This window comes from Bufo gargarizans, chromosome 6 (genome assembly GCF_014858855.1).
Source record: "Bufo gargarizans isolate SCDJY-AF-19 chromosome 6, ASM1485885v1, whole genome shotgun sequence".
In the NCBI taxonomy this organism is placed as follows: Eukaryota; Metazoa; Chordata; class Amphibia; order Anura; family Bufonidae; genus Bufo; species Bufo gargarizans.
The window spans coordinates 272,094,110-272,116,708 of NC_058085.1; the positions used below are offsets into that span (position 1 = coordinate 272,094,110).

At 45.1% G+C, this 22,599-nt stretch overlaps 1 protein-coding gene across 1 annotated transcript in view; it reads left to right on the plus strand.

The window, feature by feature from the left end:
* The window catches only part of PIK3AP1 (phosphoinositide-3-kinase adaptor protein 1), a 113,899-nt gene extending 97,473 nt beyond the window's left edge, over positions 1–16,426 (plus strand). Inside the window, exons 16-18 of the mRNA XM_044298867.1 lie at positions 10,678–10,748; positions 13,063–13,169; positions 15,510–16,426. The gene's annotated coding sequence lies outside the window, so the exon portion shown is untranslated. The remainder of the gene's footprint in view (positions 1–10,677; positions 10,749–13,062; positions 13,170–15,509) is intronic.
* Positions 16,427–22,599: the final 6,173 nt, after the last annotated feature.

Sequence of the window (22,599 nt, forward strand, 5' to 3'; positions counted from 1 at the left end):
GGTATTGCACCATTTTGCTAGTCCTCTCCACCACAGGAATGAGAGATGAGAAGTTCTCTTTGTAGCAGGGGTTGAGAAGGGTGAACAACCAATAATCGGTATTGGCCAAAAGGCGTATAACGCGAGGGTCACGGGAAAAGCAGCATAACATAAAGTCAGCCATGTGTGCCAGAGTCCCAGCAGACAAGACTTCACTGTACTCATCAGGAGGATGACACTCAATCTCCTCATCCTCTTCCTCCTCGCTGCAATGTGTACTACCATCTATAGCGAAGGCAACCATCTCCTGCTCCTCATCCTCCTCATCATCATCCAATTCGTGCTGAGAAGACAAACGGAGGGTGGTCTGGCTACCACCCTGTGTACTGTCTTCGCCCATTTTCAACTCTTTCACATGCAAGGCGTCCGCCTTCATTGTGAGCAGCGAGCGTTTCAGTAGACACAGAAGTGGGATGGTTACGCTGATAATAGCAGGCATCGCCGCTCACCATCTGTGTTGATTCCTCAAAGTTGCGTAAAACCTCACTGAGGTCAGACATCCATGCCCACTCGTCACTTGTGAAGAGCGGAAGCTGACTGGAAAGGCAATGACCATGTTACAGCTGGTATTCCACTACTGCCCTCCGCTGCTCACAAAGCCTGGCCAACATGTGGAACGTGGAGTTCCAGCGCGTGCTCACGTCGCACAACAGTCGGTGAGCTGGCAATTGCAAGCGCTGCTGCAGTGTTGCCAGACCGGTGGCAGCTGTAGATGACTTTACACCATAACAGGGTACGACTTGCTCCCGGCCTCCACAATGTTTAGCCAGTGTGCCGTAAGGGAAATGTAGCGTCCCTGGCCAATAGCACTTGTTCATGTGTCAGTCGTTAAGTGGACCTTCCCAATAACTGCGTTGGTCAGTACACGGGTGATGTTACGGGACACATAGTGGTGTAAGGCTGTAACTGCACACCGTGAAAAATATTGGCTGGGGACAGAGTAACGCGGGACGGCCACTGCCATCAGGCTGCAGAAAGCTTCAGTGTCCACATACCTAAATGGGAACATTTCCAGGGCCAGCAATTTGGAAAGGTGCACATTTAGTGCAATAGCCTGGGGTGGGTGGCTGAGTATTTGCGCTTTCGTTCAAAGACCTGGGGTATAGACTGTGCGCTGGGACACAGAAGTAGGTGTGTTAGCTGATGGTGCTTGCGAAGGTCCAGGTGCATGGCAGGAGGCATCCGGGCCTGCATCTTGGACTGGGCATTGGCCAGCACGTGACACAGGGGAAGTGGAGGCAGTGGTGTGACCCGCAGACACTGATTGTGGACCCAGGTGTTCGGCCCACCTATTCAGGTGCTTTGAGGCCATGTTGCAGATCATGCTGGTAGTGGTGAGGTTGCTAGTGTTCACGCCCCTGCTCATTTTGGTATGGCACAAGTTGAAATTCTTTTATCGTCCGCACTTTGCTCAAAAAAGCGCCAGAATGCGGAAAATCTACCCCTTGGCAAGGGAAATTGCCGCAAGGGGGGTGCTCGGTGGAACAGTTGTAGGCCTGTTTGGTGTGGCCCGCCTTCTCCATTTTGCCACCCTACTGCCTCTTCCAGCCTGTAGCGGTGATGCAGATTCCTCCCCCTCTGTACTGCTGTTCTTGCTTGGCTTGCCACCTTCCCAGGTTAGGTCAGTGATTTAATCGTCCACCTTGTCCTCTTTCACTTCCTTACTCTTGTCATCCTCCTGACTTGTTGACCTAATAAGAACCTCACTTATTGACAACTGTGTCTCATCATCATCATCATCATCCACCTCGTTAAACACTAATTGCTGTTCCCCATCGCTATCTTTTTCTGATTGTGGATGCTCAAGAGTTTTGGAATCGGGGCACAAGATCTCCTCATGTCGCTCTTCAAGCGGGCTTGGCGGCAGGGCCAAATCAAGGAATGGCTATGAAAAGAGCTCCTCGGAATATCCGAGTGTGGGATCACTTGTTTGCCAAGACTCTCCATGGTGGGAGGAAGGAGTATCAGGGTGAGGATTCTGTTGACCAGACTCTTGGCTACTAAGACTGGACTTTGTGGAAGACAGGGTGGTGCTTAACCGACTGAAAGCATTATCTGCTGCAATCCAACCGACCACCTGGTCGCACTGGTGTGACTTCGAGAGTGGTGTCCTGCGCCGCCCTGCAAACTGGGACATGAAGCTAGATATCGTGAATCAGTGTGTTTCTTGTTCTCTGGCAGCAGGCACAGTTTCACCGCGCCCAGGGCCACGGCCTCTGCGTGCACCATCAGCACAGCACGTCCACTTCCCCGTCCCTTACTGCTCGCCTTGAGCATATTAAATGGTTGCAAGTATGTCACACGTACAGTAGCGCAGGGTTTGTAAGTGTATGCGCAAATAAATTACACTGAATGTCACAGATATTTAGGATGCGCAAACGTTATACAGGAGATGTAGCGCAGGTAATGTCGCTGTCACCAGCGGCGAAAACATTTAACTGAATGTCACTGATATTTAGAATGCGCTAACATTATACAGGAGATGTAGCGCAGGTAATGTCGCTGTCACCAGCAGCGAAAAAATTACACTGAATGTCACTGATATTTTGGATGCGCTAACGATATACTGGAGATTTAGCATAATGTCACTGTCACCAGCAGCCAAACAATTGCGCTGAATTTAACAGCAGAGGTTGTGCTATTAATATATATATGGTAGCCACGGACGAAAAAACGGTCACGGATCACGGACCTACAGACCCCGTTTTTGCGGACCGCGAAAAAAACCTGTTGTGTCCATTGACTTGAATGGGTCCGTGAACCGTTGTCCGTCAAAAAAATAGCACAGGTCATAGTTTTTTGACGGACAGGATACACGGATCACGGTCTCGGCTGCAAAACGATGCATTTTCCGAAAGTCAATGGGTCCGCGAAAAAAAAACCGGAAAACGGCACAACGGCCACGGATGCACACAACAGGTCGTGTGCATGAGGCCTTACTGTGTATACATAGTGCGTCTCCTAAGACTGTCCACTTTGCTACTGAGCTCTGAAAGACTTTTCCCACAAAACCACAAAACGATATATCAGTCTGCTCAGCTCCTCCTGCTTTATAACATGCTGTCTGTAGAATGCACTGCATTTTAATGGGGACAGGTTCTCTTTAACCCCTTAAGGACACAGCCTTATTTCACCTTAAGGACCAGGCCATTTTTTTGCAAATCTGACCAGTGTCACTTTAAGTGGTGATAACTTTAAAACGCTTTGAATTATCCAGGCCATTCTGAGATAGTTTTTTTTGTCACATATTGCACTTCATGACAGTGGTAAAATAAAGTAAAAAAAAAAATCATTTTTATTTATAAAAAAAGCTAATTTACCAAAAATATATACTATAATACATAGTAATACGTGCAAAAATAGTTATTACTTACATTCCCCATATGTCTACTTCATGTTTGGATCATTTTCGGAATGATATTTTATATTTTGGGGATGTTACAAGGCTTAGAAGTTTAGAAGCAAATCTTGAAATTTTTCAGAAATTTTGAAAAACCCAATTTTTAGGGACCAGTTCAGCTCTGAAGTAACTTTGTGAGGCTCACATAATAGAAACCACCGAAAAATGACCCCATTCTAGAAACTACACCCCTCAAGTAATTCAAAACTAATTTTACAAGCTATGTTAACCTTTTAGGTGCTCCCCAAGAGTTATTGACAAATGGAGATGAAATTTCAGAATTTAATTCTTTTTGCCAAAATTTTCTATTTTAACCCATTTTTTCCACTAACAAAGCAAGGGTTTACAGCCAAACAAGACTGTATCTTTATTGCCCTGACTCTGCCGTTTAGAGAAACACACCATATGTGGTTGTACACTACTGCACGGCCACACGGCGGGGCATAGAGGGAAAGGAGCGCCATTTGGTTTTTGGAGGGCTGATTTTTATGGACTGGTTTATTTACACTGTGTCCTGTTTCAACCCCGCTGATGCACCCCTGGAGTAGAAACTCCCTAAAAGTGACCCCATCTAAGAAGCTACACCCCTCAAGGTATTCAAAACTGATCGTACAAGCTATATTAACCCTTTAGGTGCTGTCTTTTTAGCCGATTGTATTAGGTAGGGGCTCTTTTTGTTATGTAAGGTGACAAAAAAAATCTTTTTTTTGCACCGTTTATTTTTTTGGACGATGTTAATCTGGGGGGTTAGGTCATGGGGTATTTTTATAGAGGAGATTATTACCGAGGCGGCAATACCTAATTTGCATACTTTTTAAAAATTATTTTAGTTTTGCAAACTTTTTGAACAATTTTTTGGGGGTATCTCAAGTCTGAAAACCATAGTTTATATCGATTGTCAGTGGCTAAATGGAAAAAGAGGATTATACATTTAGTACTCCATGGAATTGTGGTATTGAGTAGTGGTGTCCTTCCGTATCCCCCTCCTGTGACACACTCCGTGTCCGTCCCTTCTTTCCAGTATGCGAGGTACTCCGGCCTGCCCATTCCCGGTCAGAATAGATCAGGGCCTTGAGGACTGCCTCATAGAACTGCAGGAATTTCGCTATGTTGCCAGTGCACTGGAACAGTACAAAAGAGTTGTACAAGGCAACCTGTACCAAGTAGACCGCAACTTTTTTGTACCATGTCCGCGTTTTGCGTATGGCGTTATATGGCTTGAGGACTTGATCAGAGAGATCAACTCCTCCCATATACCGATTGTAGTCGACGATACAATTGGGCTTGAGGACCGTTGCCATGGTACCTCGCACAGGGACAGGGGTGATGCCGTTACCATGAATTGTGGACAGTACAAGGACATCCCTCTTGTCCTTATATCTGACCAGCAGCAGGTTTCCACTGGTAAGGGCACGGGTCTCACCCCTGGGGATAGGTACCTGTAGGGGGTGGGTAGGGAGGCCGCGTTGATTTTTTTGCACAGTCCCACAAGCGGACGTGGATCTGGCGGCGAGGGACTGGAACAAGGGATACTAGTATAAAAGTTATCCACGTAAAGGTGGTAACCCTTATCTAGCAGTGGGAGCATACCCACACAAGTTTCCCACTAACACCCAGAGTGGGGGGACATTCTGGGGGTTGAGTACGGGAATCTCACCCCTCGTACACACAAAACTTGTAAGTGTACCCTGAGGTACTCTCAGCCCAATGTCGGCTCCACAGGTTAGTTGCTGCACACAGTACTTTTTAACTTGGCTTTACTAAATGCACGGTTTCTTTGTACTCCATCCATCAGTAGACCGAAGTTCACACAGCTTGGCTGTACAGGGAAGTCCTTTAGTATCTCCACACACGTTTTACACAGCACAGAACTTGTTTTTTATCTTGCCAATATGGCGGCAGCTGCAGTTCAAGTCTCTCCTCCTCCTTCTTTCTGCTCACACTGAGGCAGGCTGACACCATAAGGGGAGTGTCACTTCAACACTTAGCTGCTGCCTTAAAGAGCTAGTATCAGAGTAATACACTCTCTCTATGGTAGACTTCAATGCAAATTGGTCCTATGCTGCCATCTACTGACCAAACGAATAATGCAGACATTTTGCATTAAATTTTAACACAGTTTACCAGGATAATGAAACTTAGAGGCATTACATGACTGTTTCTTACATATTCCCCCCCCCACTTTAAGATTGGCAGTCCCTGCCAATTACTGAATATTCAGAGGGCTGTACTCTTATGCGTAGAGTGGTAATGTACCGTTGTATGGCAGGCCAAATAAACTCATCCTGCGCATACCGAACAGGGGGAGTGCCAGCATTTTGTCTAGTGGTGCGTCTGAGAACCACTGGTATACTCTGGGGTGCTGTAGCCATGGGCTGAGAAGGACCAGCAGACTCTGCACCAGAGGGGACACAGGCTGGGGGCACAGTAGTCACAGGTGGAACATCCTCAGGAGTAGGGATTGGCCAACAATTATCCTCATCATCGTAAGCCCATTCCACACCACCAGTCTCTGACTGTGGGAGCTTGTTGACATTATCAGTTCCATCACAATTTGCTTCTTCAGATTGACACAGGCGCAACATATTTCTGTGAAGCACTCGGACACAATCATTTCCTTCCTTCTGGACTTCGTACACTGGCTCATTTGCGTACTTGCGGGCAACTACACGATACGACATAGCCTCCCACCTGCTTTCCAATTTCCCTTGAGGCTTCTTGACACGTACCAGCACCAGGTCGCCTGGCTGCAATGGTGCCCTTTGCACCGGGGTCTTATCAGGATGAGAATTTTCTTGCAGACGCTGCCGCACCAATCGATGAACTGTCTCAAGTCTCTGCCGGTGTGCCCACACCCAGGGGACTGTATCTCTTGGAGGAAACCCATCCACATAATTTAATTGTAACTCTCTGACACTTCCCCCAGACCGTCCAAAGAGGAGAGTATAAGGAGAATACCCGGTTGTAGAATAGACCTGATTGTTATAGGCCCACACTATCTCAGACAACAAATGAGGCCACTGTAACTTCTTGTCCTCCTCCAAAGTCCGCACCATCTGTAGCAGAATTCTATCGAATCGTTTGCAGGCTCCGTTTCCTTGGGGATGGTATGGAGTTGTGTGCTACTTCTTTATCCGGTAGATACGTTGAACCTCTTTCATTACATGTCCCTCAAAGCAAGCCCCTTGGTCAGAGTGGATGCGTTGTGGACACCCGTACACTCGGATGAAATCTTGGCATAGTGCTCGAGCTGCCGACTCAGCGGTCTGGTCCTTGGTGGCGGTCACCACCGCAAATTTGGTGAAGTGGTCCACCATTGCGAGGCAGTACTGTTGCCCACTGTTGGATGGGCCCACCATTAGGTAGTCTATCATGACAATCTCCAAAGGTTCCTGGGTCACTATGTTTTGCAGGGGAGCTCTTTGTTCTATCGCCTTATGGATCTCACAAGTTCGACATCTATGACATACTTCTTCGACCATTTGACGGAGGCCTGGGCAGTAAATCATTCGCTGTAGCCAACGAAAGGTCTTCTCATGACCAAAGTGTCCATTTTTATTATGAGCCTCAAGAGCCAATGATTGAGCCAGTTCACTAGGCACTACGATTTGGTAACAAATGTCGATTTCAGAAGGTAGATATACCTTTCAGCATTGCACTCCATTTTTCATCTTTAACTTTTCCCACTGACTCAGGACTGATAGCATTTCACATGTCAGTCGTTCTCTTTCCTCTTTACAGGGCTTCTTGCCTTTCTCAACATACTTGATCATTTTTCGCCAGCCCCTCATGGGCCTGCTGTATTTTCACCCATTCGTGTTGTGAGGTGCCAAAGAAAGGAGCCGTTTCGGTCCCTTCCACTGCACACTGCATAGCAATGACCAAGGCTTGTGAAAATCTGCTGAAGTCAGGCACCTCCACATGCTCTAGCTCCTGATCCACGTCTCCGCTGGGGGCCTGGGTAGTTACCCTAGAAAGTCCATCGTATTTTGGTTCTCTGTCTTGGACCGATACTTAATGCGGTAATTGAACTTAGACATTCGGGCTATCCACCTCTGCTCCAAAGCCCCGAGCTTGGCATTTTCCAGGTGAGCTAATGGGTTGTTGTCAGTAAGTACTAAGACTTCAGAGAATTTCTCAGTCATGGCCCATACCAGTGCCAACAGTTCTAACTTAAATGAACTATAATTGTCAGGGTTTCTCTCAGAATCTCGCAAGGATGGCTGGCATACGATATGACACGCTCTTGGCCATCCTGAAACTGAGAAAGCACCGTTCCCGAGACCATACAGGCTTGCATCCGTATATAGCTGGAAGAGCAAGTGGTAATCAGCATACGCCAAGATTAGGGCCGTTGTAAGAGCATCCTTCAATGCCTGAAAGGCGTGTTCCGGTTCTTCGGCCCCCCGGAGGTTTCTCGTAGGAGAGCATTAAGTGGTGCTGCTACTCTAGCAAAGTCCTTAATAAACCGTCGATAGTAGCCGGCTACTCCCAGGAACGCTCTCACCTCTCGCAGGGTAGTCGGTGTCGGACAATCTTGAACAGCCGCTATCTTGTCCCTCTACGGCCTTACCCCTTCTCCTGATACACAATGACCCAAGTAATCAATTTCAGATTGGAACAACCGACATTTACTGGGTTTCAGTTTGAGCCCATGTTCCTGCAATCGTTGAAATACTTGTCCCAACTGGTGGGGATGGTCCTCAAAGGTTGCAGAGTACACTATAATGTCGTCCAAGTAGATGAGAGTGAACTCAAAGTTGAAGTCACTAAGACATTTCTCCATCAATCGTTGAAACATTCCAGGTGCATTTGTCAACCCAAAGGGCATTCGGTTAAATTTGTATAGTCCCATGGGCAAGATAAAGGCTGTCTTTTCCTTATCTTTCTCGGTCATTGGAGCGGCAGTCCAGCGGCACGGCGAAATAGCGGCAGGACGGATCCGACATGGTGAACAGCCTGCCGCTAGTGTGAAAGTACCCTTACACAGCACAGAACTTGTTTTCTATCTTTCCACTATGGCGGCAGCTGCAGTTCAAGTCTCTCTTCCTCCTTCTTTCTGCTCACACTGAGGCAGGCTGACATCTTAAGGGGTGTGTCACTTCAACACTTAGCTGCTGCCTTAAAGAGCCAGTATCACAGTAATACACTCTCTCTATAGTAAACTCCAATGCAAATTGGTCCTATGCTGCCATCTACTGACCAAACGAATACTGCAGACATTTTACATAAAATTTTAACACAGCTTTACCAGGATAATGAAACTTAGAGGCATTACATGACTGTTTCTTACATTATCTGCATAATGCAGGCATTTCCGGATGGCCTCAAACCCGGGAGCGTGTCATGGCCGTACTGTAGAGTGGGGTCCGGTAGAGGACGTCCCCACTCCAGTAATGCCTGACACTAGGTTTCTTGACTAGGCCCATGTGCAGCACGAGGCCCCAAAATGTCCTCATCTCGGCTGCACTGACCGGAGTCCAGCCACTGGGCCTAGCCAAAAAGGAGCCTGGGTTTTGAGCAACGTACTGTTGGGCGTACAGGTTCGTCTGCTCCACTATTAGATTTACCAGTTGGTCACTAAAAAAAAAGTCATATTCAGTGAAGCCCACTGTGGAAATCTGGATTCCTGGTTGTCCAACAAAATCAGGAATCACGGGCTCAAATCGCTCTGGGGTACACCTGCCAAGTTCACCTGCAGGGGGCTCAGGTGGACTGACCTGGCAGGCCGGAAAACTAGTACGAGCCCCAGAGCTGTTCGTACTAGGGTGGGCCGCCTAGGCATTGTGCCAGAGTGCCTGCCGAATGTGTCCTTAAAGGATAACTGTCACATTTAGACCGTTATTTAAATTTTTATATACAGTCCTGATCAAAAGTTTAAGACCACTTGAAAAATGGCATAAAATTATATTTAGCATGGCTGGATCTTAACAAGGTTCCAAGTAGAGCTTCAACATGCAACAAGAAGAAATGGGAGTGAGACAAAACATTTTTTGAGCATTCAATTTAATGAAAACAACAAATAAACTGAAACAGGCTGTTTTTCAGCTGATCAAAAGTTTAGGACCACATGCCTTTAAAAGGCCAAATCTGTGGATTCATTGTCATTTTCTGTCAGGTAGTCACACGTTGTGATGGCAAAGGCAAAATAACTCTCCCTTTTTTATACTTTAAGTACCAGGACATCAGGGCGTACCTGTACACCCTGTGTCCTTAAGAGGTTAAGGGTACTTTCACACTAGTGTTTTAAGAATCCGGCAGGCAGTTCCGGCAACAGAACTGCCTGCCGGATCCAGCAATCCGTATACAAATGGAAAGCTATTTTTTCCGGATACGTTAGACGGATCCGGTGAAATACTGTATCCTTCTCACCCGGAATAACGGATCCGGTATTATATATTTTTTAAAAGATCAAAAGAGAAACCCGCTCCTCCTATGTCCCGGTGCATGCGCAGACCGGGAAACCGGATCCGGCAATGCGGCAATTTCCGGAACACATAGTACCGGATCCGGCATTAATGCATTTCTATGGAAATAATTGCCAGATCCGGCAAGTGCGATACTGCATGCTGAGGTATACCGTCAAATACCGTACAAGGGAGGGGACGGAAGACATCCTGATGCATACTGAACGGATTGCTTTCTATTCAGAAAGTGTTAGGACAAAACTGATGCGTTGAGACCCGTTACTGGATTTCAATACCGGGAAAGAATAACGCTAGCGTGAAAGGTTTTTTTTTTTTTTTTACTATATTCTAAAAGTCTGTACTCTAAGGGTGGAGTCACACATCTTGTACTTGCTACACAATCCACAACAAAGTATAATACAATGTTATTTTATGTTGCTACTTATGTTACAATGTTGCTCTTATCAAACCTCATTCTCTCACAGTATAAAAAATGTACCACTTTTCCTCCTTATTTTTCCACCTGAGGCCGAATGCACACGCAGTGAGCGGTCCGTGGTATCCCGGCCTGGCATCCTGCTCGCAGCAGGAGCGCATGGCGTCATTGGTTGCTATCACGCCGTGTGCTTCATACCGCTGCTTCATACCGCTTCAACCAATGACGCCGTGCGCTCCTGCTGTCAGCAGGATGCCAGGCCGGGATACCACGGACCGCTCACGGCCGTGTGCATTCGGCCTAAAACACACAAATAGCAATACAATGTTTGTTTAGGACTATGTCCATACCTTTTCTTTCTTTCTTATTGTCTTTAATAATTTTATGCAAACTAGGTAGTGCAAGTAACCGATCCAGTACCCGGAGTACACTGAGCATGAGCAGTGGCATGGAAGGAGATAATGAGGTAACTATAAGTATAGGGGAACAAGTTACATCAACTGGAGAAGTATTGGTTGTTGGACAATAAAGGAGAAGATGTACTAATCCTACAGATGGCGTAAGCTTAGACCCGCCATCTAGACCTGCACATGACTTATCAGAGGCTCTCAGGCTGGATGATAAATCTGGTGGAGGGACAGACACGTAGGGATAGACACTTTTGTCTAGCTCTATACCAACTATTGGTTGGCTGAGATAGAACTTTAGGCCAGAATTGTGGCACAATTTTGGTATAAAATATCATATCTTAGGCCCACCCATTTCCCAGCAAAGCCACACCCCTCCCTTCTAAGCCTGTCCCCTTTTGACTACAAAATTGGAGAAGCTCGAAAAAATTGGTGAAACTCGAAAAATTTTAATTTCGTGCAAAGTTCATTTATTTCAGTAATCCAACTTAAAAGGTGAAACTAACATATGAGATAGACTCTACATGTAAAGTGAGATATTTCAAGCCTTTATTTGGTATAATTTGGATGATTATGGCTTACAGTTTATGAAACCCCAAAGTCACAATCTCAGGTACCCTCTGCTCCATTCACATCTAATGGTGCTGTCATTCTTCAAGCTTCCTTACTGGTCAGGTTGCATGGCTTCACATCGTTCTGCAGTCCTGCTTCCAACCAAGCACTGTGTATGTAAGACCACGATTGCGGTCCCAAATGCACAGGCAACATCCGTGCAGCGGGCCGGACCCATTCAACTTTAATGGGTCCGTGGTACACCGCAAAAAAATATGACATGTCATAATTATTTGCAGTGCTAAACAACGAAAAGAAAGACTACGGAAGCACTCCGTAGTACTCCCGGTGTTCCGTTCCGTGACTTCATTCCGCATCTTCAGAATTGCAGACCCATTCAAATGAATGGGTCCGCATCCGTGATGCATGGTGCACAGGGCCGGCGGCCGTGGATTGCTGACCTGTCGTTTGTGGGCCGCAATATGGCCGCTTAATGGCCATGTGCATGAGGCCTAAAAGACTAAGTTGCAGTTCCTGCAAACCACCCCGAGTTGCACTGTGCAAGGTAAAAATCTGAAGCAACAGTGCTGCTCTTGGAACCTTTTATGGTTGGATCCCTAGGTGACAGCATATCCTAGCAAGATGCTATAACTTGCATACCTTTGAAAACTCTTTACATATTTGTGTTAGTTCAGTGGTAGCATGCAAGGTTCTTAACTTCAGCATTAAACATTACTGGGAAAGAGGGCATGATGTCCCTCAAGATTTGTTACAGTGGGTTAGTATTTGCAATTTCACTGAACCTAAAATATAAAGACATAGCACTGATATTAAACATGGAGGTACAATTTATGCTCTGTTCACACTTATGCTAAAACTTATATTTTTCTGCTCCATCGCAAGAGCAGAAAAGCTAAATAATGGAGTCCTGCATCCATCCTATGATGGACAGTAGTGTTGAGCGAATCGAAGTTAACAAAGTGGACTTCGATCTGAATTGCAGGAAAAATTCGATTTGTAACGAAGTTGAATTTCCTCGCGCTTCGTGGAAAAAATTAAGTTCAGAAAATACATATTAATTTCATCCATTTGCTCGCGAAGAGGCCGCTGCGGCCATCTTGATTGAGGAAAACGTGTCAAATCTCATGTGCGCTGCCGTGTGACGTCACTACGCTGGCCGGGTGCGGTGACGTCTTTAGTATTGACGTCACTGCGTCTGCCCACCGTGGTGACGTCATCATGTCAGCTCGGATGAGATTTAGCGCATTTTCTTCAATCAAGATGGCCGCGACAGCCTCTCTGCATGCAAATGGATGAGGTGAGTACATATATATATATATATATATATATACTGTATATATATATATATATATATATATATATATACATATGTAATTACTTTTTTAACCCCAGATTAACCCCCTGATAGGCTGAATGTGACCCTCAGATGCCGCCATCAGTGTTGAATGCAGCATCTGAGGGGCTCAATGACGTGGGGCGGCACAATTGCCAATCTCTGTCATTGTGCCCGCTGCATACAATGGAATGAGATTCGTCACAAATTGAATTTCTTTGTGAAGCAGCCGAATTGAATTTTGACAGACCCCACAGACTTATAATGGTTTGTCATTTAGACAGTAAGAATAATGCAGCATGCTGCGCTATATTCCCCATCCAATATGATGGAATTTCCAACAGAGCCTCCGATGGAAATGTGAAAAGAGCTCAAATGCTGAATAGACATTGTAGTATAAATATATGTATGGAATTCAATGCTTATTAGAAATACAGGGTAAAAAATATGTTTTGTTAATGATATAGGATAATGAGGTTTCAGAACATCCTCCACCATACAAACCTAGGCATTCCCTGCCAGAAGAAACACCTCCACCAAGACCACCCAGGATACAAACCAGAAGCACGAGAAGGTAAATTGGCAAGATAAAATGAATCATAACCTACTGAATGTATTCTAATTATGAAGTCAGTACTTTATCATTGGAAGAATAGGAGGGAATTTCACCTAATATATCTTCTGAAATGCCATAAAAATAGCAATCATGGAGTTTGGCTCCTCAGCAATCCCGAGACACGGGGTCTGTAGTGCTCCTTAGAGATCCAAATATTTTTGGTGCAGCTCACTTGGCCCACTAACATTATTATTGCAGGTGGCCAGATAAGTTGGGAATGTCATCTGCAACTTGTTGCAAAAAGTAACCGAATAATTCATGTCCTTGGTTTATAGAAAGAAGCCAATGGAATTGGGTTTTACTGTCAATCACCAAGGATATGCTCATATGTAAAGCCTCATGCACACGTCCGTGGAACTGAGACTGACTGTGGAAACATGAACATAGGATCACCAGCGGATTTGCAAAATTTAAACAATTTGCATAGCAAAATGCTTAAGCCTCATGCACACATCCGTGGAACACGGACCATGAGATACCGGCCTGGATTCCTGCTGAGTGCAGGTGCGCACGCTGTCATTGGTTGATATGACGCTGTGCGCTTCGTGCCGTCGCTGCTGTACAGTACAGTACAAAAGCGGCGGCACGAAGCGCATGGAGTCATAGCGACCAATGACGCCGTGCGCTCCGGCACTTAGCAGGAATCCAGGCCGGTATCTCACGGTCCGTGTTCCACGGCCGTGTGCATGAGGCTTAAGCATTTTGCTATGCAAATTGTGTAAATTTTGCAAATTCGCAGGTGATCCCTACGGTATGTTCATGTTTCCACAGTCAGTCTCTGTTTCCCAGTCTCCAGTGGTGATATGTGGACTGATGCGTGGCCACTGCAGCTTCTGATTGGTTGCAATTGCCGACATGTCATCCCTGGAGGCAAGTAAGCAGGAATCAATGGGGGCTCATGGAAATGTCATCATGGGAGCGCCAGTGGTAGGTGAGTATATTGCTTTCTTTTAAATTTAGATTTTTGGCACCTGTGGATTTTCCAGCAGATCTGTAGGTAAACAGCAGCCAAATCTGCAATCTTAGGATTGGATGTAGAAAATCAGTAATCAGCAGGTCAGTGATTTCCATCAGTGTCTGTGATCCAAAACCAGGTGCGGGCCAAAGATCACAGAACAGGTGCAGATCTTTCCAATATACCTTATCTCTGTGTAGCCTCCCCTCCTGGTTTGGGCTCACAATCCCTGATGGACATCACTGACCGAACACTGACTGTGAATAATGCCTGATTCACACAGTCAGTGTTTGATCAGTGATTTCCATCAGTGATTGTGAGTCATAACCAGGTGCAGATCTAAACACAGAACAGGTGCAGATCCTTCCATTAGACCTCTCTGTATTGTCATTTGTGGTTGTGGCTCACAATTACTGATAGAAATCACTGACCGAAACACTGACTTGTGAATCAGGCCTTGTTGATGGCAGGAATAACACTATTCTTGCTGACAAGAACACCAGAAACATTGAAGGGGTTCGGGCTTCAGAGCTGAACCCGGACATACACCCCCTTCACACATTTGGCCTGTATCTGTGGCGCATTGCAGCATTTCTAGCTCCCATGCTCCCTCTTGTCCTGTCCGGCATAGAGCAGGACAAGGGCTTTTTCTTCACTACCGGTGACATACCAGGCATCTCATGGGACATGCAAGGCGGAGGCTTCCACCTAGCAGTGAGCCCAGTGATGTCACCGACACAAATGGACGGGCTTTAGCGCTGCCCTAGACTGTTTTACAGGTTAGGGCAGCGCTAATGACCACCCATTAGTGCCGGTGACATCACCAGGTTTACTGCTAGGTGGAAGCCTCTGCCTAGCATACTGAAAAAACGTCGGGTACATCACCAGTAGTAACAAACAGCCCTTATCCAGCGCTAAGCGGAGCATGACAAGGGGGAGCATCGGAGCTAGAAATGCACCGATGCTCCACTGATACAGGCTGAAGGTGTGAAGGGGAGCTTATGTCCGGGTTCCGCTCTGAACCTGGACAACCCCTTTAAGGCTCTGTTCACACTGAAGTTTTTGCCACTCCATTAGAGGTTCCAGTATTTTTAAGGACAATAATAGCACAGTTTCCAGCAATAGTCTTAGCAAAAATACTGGATACTTGATAGAAACTGTCCAGACCCATTATAAGTCAGTACGAGTTATCAGGATTCACTGGGATCTGTTTAGAAATGGATCCAGTATAGCTTTTGTTATACATATAAGAGATTATGCTAGTGTGAACAGAGTCTTCATATATTATATAACAAAACCTTTATTCTTTGGTTCAACTAAGTTATTATTTTTCATCATTCTAGATCTCAAAGAACCTCTGGCTACAGTAATGCCCCACCAGTGCCACCTAGAGGCCGAAATGAGAAGTAGCGATGACAGAGAGAAGAATATATATTTTTCTAATAACGAATAGCCAATGAACTACAGGATTTTTTTTACAGTTTTGTCTGAAAGGGCAAAATATGTCAACTCGATGACTGACCAATAAAATGGACTCCGTTGGAGCTTTATGGCCAGCTCACTCCTTTATTGCTTCCCTTCAAATATGGATTAAATCAACCAGCCAGAAGAGAGTGAAGGACCAGTAATCTACTATTCAGTAATGGACATCCGTACGATAAAGACTTAAACCCCACGGGACATTGTGAGGACAAGATTCTACAATTAAACCGATGTTTCAAAGCAAAACTAACTTGACTTTTTGGGGTGAATTCACACAGATAAAACCTCTGGCTGCTTCATCTAGATAACATTTCCATCCTTTTGTTAAGGACACATTGCTTCCATGATTTTATTCTGTTACAGATAGTTTACAGATCCAGCCAACATGTTTCATACATCAGATTGTCTTCATCTATGTGTATATGTAAACTAATGTTAACTGATGTTTTCAGATATCAGTAAGGAGTCATGGGGGAGGAGCCGCTCTCCCAAGGAGTCATAGTGGCCGATCCCCATCCCACAGGCCTCCTAAAGTGGCATTTGGTGCATATGCAGTTGAAGGTGAGCCCGGTACACCTTTCTTTACTGTGCATGTGCCTGCCACCATAACAGATAACAGGCTGGTGGAGGTTTTAGGGGTAACAGGTTCCCTTTAAGCTTTTTGGGCAGCCAGTATAGTGAGTTTCTAAGTTGCTGCAGTTCCCTGTTAATTGAGCATCATCTTGTTAAAATATAAAAAAATCGGCTCATCAGAATAAAACCATACTGCTAACATGAATTTGTTTGTCCTGGATGATATATAGGTGACCAGTGAGTAAATCACTGCAAATTGGTAGTGAATATAAAGGATCAGTCACCTAAAGCTAGTAGACTATAAAAGAAGGGTTACATACAGATGTGGGACCCCAATGAGATCAATACTATATCGATGTTGTGAAGGTTGGTCTTAGGTGACCTTTACGCAGATGTAAAAGGGTCAATTTTTGTGTGTGGCCTTTGACCCTGACTTGACACTTGAGAATGCAACAACAAATGAGGCAACAGAGCGACAGAACTTTATTCTGATTGGGGCAACAGGTATCATGGTAATAAACAGCGGCCTGGACCTTGCCGGTTACAGACACAATTTGGCACATAGTTTGACGGTTGCAAGTATTGGCACAAAATGTGGCTATTACAGTTTCTCTTAGGCACACAGCTTTGCAGTTGCATTCTTTGATGGGAACACGGCTTGGTGGTTGCAGTCTTTAATGGTTACACAGGTCGGTGGTTACAGTTTCTAGTGGGCCCTCTTCTTGGCACTTCCAAGTAATGCACACAATGGTCACATCTCTAATAAGCACACAACTTGGCAACACAGTCTCCTCCACACTCAAAGTGGGTCTTGGGATACAGACAACCAGGATATCAGAGGAATAGTTCAGCCTGGTCTGTGAGTGTTTATTTTACCCTCTGCGTATCTTGCAAAGAACATTACATGCCATTGACATAAATCCTGTTCACGAGCGTTATTCATCCCCACTCTCCCACGCTGGTAGTTTGTTTGACAAATTAGTGATGTACTGCAGCTTAGTCACTGGCTTAAAGGGGTTGTACCCTTATTTTCACCCAGGCAGCCCCTCGATGTTGGCATTGGAGCATCTCATGCACTGATGCTCTTCATAGGAATGTATTAGTGCCTGGATCTGGCATTCACAATACCAGAAAGGTGAAAAAAATAAATGCCAGATCCATTTTGCCGGATGACACTGGAAAGACGGATCCGGCATTTCAATGCATTTCTCTGACTGATCAGGCATTTTTAAGACTGACGAGGATCCTGATCAGTCTTACAAATGCCATCAATTGGCATACGTTTTGCCGGAACTGCTTGCCGTATCACTCTGCCGCAAGTGTGAAAGTAGCCTTAGTGGCCATAACTTTACAGCTTTTTTTAGGTGGGTGCAGGCAGATTTTTTTAATGAAGTGATTTAGACATTTACTATTTATACCATTTTCTATTAAATAAAATCAAATTGTGCAAAACTGCAGTGACTCTATCACGTCTTAAAGGGAAATTCTCTGAAATGTGCCCTGTTGGAGCCTAGAATTTTTTTTATTTTAGGACACAGGAGTACGAGCCTTAAAAATCTGGCACTCACCTGACATAAAAGAAATTCTGATTATGTGGCTCGAGGTACATTATGCGGTCAATGAATAAAAATGTTACTGTAGGCCACTGAACTACAGGCCCCAAACATTAGGCATTCAATGATAGAAAAGATCAAGTGATTATGTGGCTGGAGGTATATTACACGGTCAATGGAAATCAATTTCACTGCAGGCCAGTACAAATACAAATCAAATACACATTTTTAAAAGAACAAAAAATATAAAATTGGATTAAAAACATGGCTAACGAAATCCCCCCTCTTGAAAAAAAAAAAAATAATGATAATAGTTGAAATTCGATAACACGTGGTCATCACTGGTGAATTCCTCCGAGGCAGCAACAATTATTCATTCAGCATACATAAAGAACAATTATGTGGCTGGAGGTCAATTACAAAGTCATTGGATATAAATTTTCCATCAGGCCAGTGTACTACAGGCCCCAAAAATGTTGCATTCAGCATACATAAAACAACAAGTAAGTATGTGGCTGAGGTAGATTACACGGTCATTGGATATCAATTTTAGAGCAGGCAAGTGTACTACAGGCCCCAAAAATTATGCATTCAGCGTACATAAAAGAACAAGTAAGTGGCTGAAGGTAGATTACACGGTCATTGGATATCAATTTTCCAGTAGGCCAGTGTACTACAGGCCCCAAAAATTAAGCATTCAGCGTACATAAAAGAACAATTAAGTATGTGGCTGGAGGTCTATTAGATGGTCAAAGGACATCAACTTTACTGAAGGCCAGTATAAATACAGGTCAAATACATATGTTATAAGAACTATATATAAGAACTAAAAATTTAAAACTGGATTAAAAACATGGCTAACAAAATGCCCCCTCTTGAATAAACCCCTAATGATAATAATTAAAGCACGTGGTTATCACAGGTATTGAATTCCTCCAAGGCCCAAAACATTAGGCATTCAACTGAAAAGGCTTTTTATGCCGCTCTGTTTACCTAAGACAGGGTCCAATATTTGTTCTGGGTAGTGGCGGATATTTGTGGGCTGGCATGAGGAAATTCTATTAAACGTGGTCTTCACAGGTGTTGAATTCCTCCGAGATCCATACCTCATTCATTTTTAGAAATGTGAGGTAGTCCACACTGTCGTGAGGCGAGTGCGCTAGGCGAGTGCGCTTATCGGTCACGATCCCCCCTGCTGCGCTGAACGTCCTTTCGGACAGGACACTGGACGAGGGGCAAGCCAACAGTTCCATGGAAAATTGTGCCAGCTTTGGCCACAGGTCAAGCCTGTACACCCAGTAGTCCAGGGGTTCCTCGCTTCTCAGAGCGTCCACATCGGCCGTTAACCCGATGTAGTCGGACACCTGTCGGTCTAGGCATTCTGTGAGGCTGGATCCGGAGGGCGGCTGTCGATGGGTTGGCTGCAAGAATGATCTCATATCCGAAGTGACTAACACATCTTCGAACCGCCCTCTTCTTGCATGCGCTGTTGGATTGGTACCCGCAACTGTTTCTCTGTGAGTAGAAATTCCTCTGCCAGTGCCCGCAAAACAGGCCTGGAAGTGTTACATTCTGACAGCCCTCTGTGATGGTGGTAACATGTCCGCCATTTTGTGTTTGTACCGTGGGTCTAGGTACGTTGCCACCCAGTACTGGTCCTTGGCCTTTTATACAGGGGTCCCTCTTCAAACACTGGAGCATGAAGGTCACCATTTGCACTAAACTGTAAGCGGTGCAGTGGCCTGGCTCCTGCTCATCGTCCAGGATAATGTTGTCCTTGGTCTCCTCCCCCCAGCCATGGACTACATCAGGGATCCCAGAAATGTTTAAAGCATGCTCTTCTTGCCCCTCCTCCGCCCCAGCACCCATCCTCCTCTGACTCCTATTCAGGCTCCTGTTGACTTGTTTCAGATGGAGTAGTTCCCCCTGGGAATTCATCCAGCATTGCAAATTCCTCATCTTCCTGCTCCTGCTCCTCGACGGCTTGATCAATGACATGGCGCAATGCACGCTCTAGAAAAAAGGTGTAAGGTACGATGTCACTGATGGCGCCCTGGCTGCGACTGACCAGTTTGGTGATCTCATCAAATGGCCGCACAAGTCTGCATGCGTCACGCATGAGCAGCCACCGGTGCGGTGAAAAAAAAACAAGCTCTTCAGAACCTGTCCTGCCACAGAGTTTGTACAGGTAGTCGTTAACGGCACGTTTCTGCTGAAGCAGCCTATCAAGCAAATACAAGGTGGAGTTCCAGCGCGTCGGGCAGTCACAAATCAGACGTCTGACGGGCAGGTGGTGTTGCCGCTGAAAGTCAGCATGGCGAGCCATGGCTGTTTAAGATCTTCTAAAATGGGCATTGATTTTCCTGGCCTGCCGCAAGACGTTCTGGAGCCTGTTTTTTTTTGGCAACAAATCGCTGCACGACTAAGTTCAGGACGTGTGCCATGCACGGCACGTGTTTCATTTTGCCCTGTTTCAGCGCGCTCAGCAGATTGGCACCGTTGTCGCATACCACTTTACCAACTGTCAAATTGAGCGGGGTTAGCCACTGATCAGTCTGTGACTGGAAGGCTAAAAGGAGTGCAGGACCAGTGTGGCTCTTGGCTTACAGGCACAACAGCCGCAGCACAGCATGGCAACGTCTCACCTGGCACATCGAATAGGTTCTGGGGAGCTTGGGGGTTGCAGCAGATGAGGTGGTAGCAGTGGAAAAGGAGGAGTCAGCCGAAGAGGAGACGGAGGATGGAGTAGAAGGAGGAGAAGAGGCAGGCCTGCATGCAATCCGTGGTGGTAACACCAAATCAACATGGGTGCCATGGGTTGCAAGAAGGTTCACCCAGTGGGCAGCAAAAGTTATGTACCTTCCCTGCCCGTGTTTGCTACACCACGTGTCTGTGGTCAGATGTATCTTGGCACCGTCACTGTGTATCAGAGATACATTCTCTTGCCGTTGAACGTGGCCATATAGCTCCAGGATGCCCTTCTGGGAGAAATACTTCCTTCCGGGTACCTTCCATTGCAGTGTGTCAATGGCCACACATTTTCTAAAGGCCTCCGAGACCACCAATTTATATGGCAGTAGTGTGCGGGTTGGTTCCAACAAGCAGGCGGTTAGCCATTGGGCAAGAGGGTTATCCGGAGTCATCATCTTTTTACACTCTTTTTTTTTTTTTTTTTTGAACAATAATTTTTATTAAGAAGTTTTAAAACAATAGGTTACATATCAAATGAAAAGCACTACATGTGCATTGAGTAATAGGTAACATTATGGCATATATGTAGCTAATACATAAATACATAATTTTCACAGCATACATTTGCAAATGTTAAGTTTGGAAAAGGTAGAGGGTTGTACGGGTACAAATAAAGGCAGCGCAGGAGGAAGATAATGAAAAGGAATATTTACTCGGAGAGGTTATAGCTAAAATAAGCATAAGTCAAGAACCTTACATTCTAATGGAGGCACTAGGAGGTAAGTTACATCTTTTGTGGTTCAACCAAACTTCCCATCTCTTCAGAAATGTAGTTTTCATATTATTAGAAGATGCCCATAGACCTTCATATAAGCAGCTACTGTCCAGGGATCTGCAAATCCTACTAACATTGGGTAGGTTCCCAGATTTCCAACAAGCAGCTATTTTCAAGCGAGTAATAAAAATTAAGTGGCCAGCTACGAATCTAAAGTGATACGGGAGGTCTATCAACCCTACAGACAATAAGGCCATCTTAGATGAAGGTTCAACGGGGTAGCAGGCTAATGCTGATATAAATTTAAATATTGAGATCCATAAGAATTTAACAGTTGGGCAGTCCCACCACATATGCAAGAAACTACCTGGATTATGACCGCATCTCCAGCACTCTGGGGATGAATCGGGAAAAATTTTGTTAAGATATATAGGTGTTCTATACCATCTATAGAGTATTTTTCTCGCCCCTTCCAAATGATCAGAGCATTTAGACAATTTGGATACAGAGCTAAAGGCTTCAGACCACTCTGAGTCCGATAGGGAAGAACCCAATTCATGATTCCATAGGTCTAGGGTGTGCTGTAAGGGGTTAGCGCATGACTCTTTCAGTTAGGTATATCCTTTAGTGATGCCTTTGTCCAATCTTTGGGCCATGTGTATCCATTGTAAGAAAGCTTGATTGTTTGTATTATGTGTAAAACATTTTGGAGATTTCAGTAAGTGTCTTAACCTTAGATATTTGTAGAAATCTGCATTGGGGATATTAAAGTTTTTACGAAGGTGGGCAAACTCTACAAACACATCATCTTTCCATAGTTGTTTGACTTCAGTAATGCCCAACCCCACCCAGTTGTCTAGTCTAATGTCTGGAATGACTAGCTCACAAACCTTCAGGGGCATTGTGAAGATAGAGGTACTAACTAATTTATCTATTCTAGCAACAGAATACCAAGTGTTTAGCATTGTTGTCAAGGTTAATAATGGAGAGTTATGTCTGGTACCAAAAGCCGCTACGGCAGAAAGGCGCATTTCTATATTGTAGGGACCCATAATAGTTTTTTCTAGTGCTACCCATTTTTTTGTGGAGTCATCCTTGAGCAAATATCTCAGTTGGTCAAGTATAGAAGAGGCATGATAATGCTTAATAGAGGGTACATTAAGGCCTCCTGTTTTGAGTGGTTTTCACTCTGGGTCTTAGTTTACCCCAAATGTGACGATTAATTAGTGATTGGAGCTTAATTACACTCTAACATTTGGGCCATGGAAGCCTGCCTTTTGCCAGATGAACGTGGCGACGGTGGAAGGTGGAGTGGAGGACAAATGGGAGGAGAGAGGAGAAGGGGAAGGAGAAGAGGCA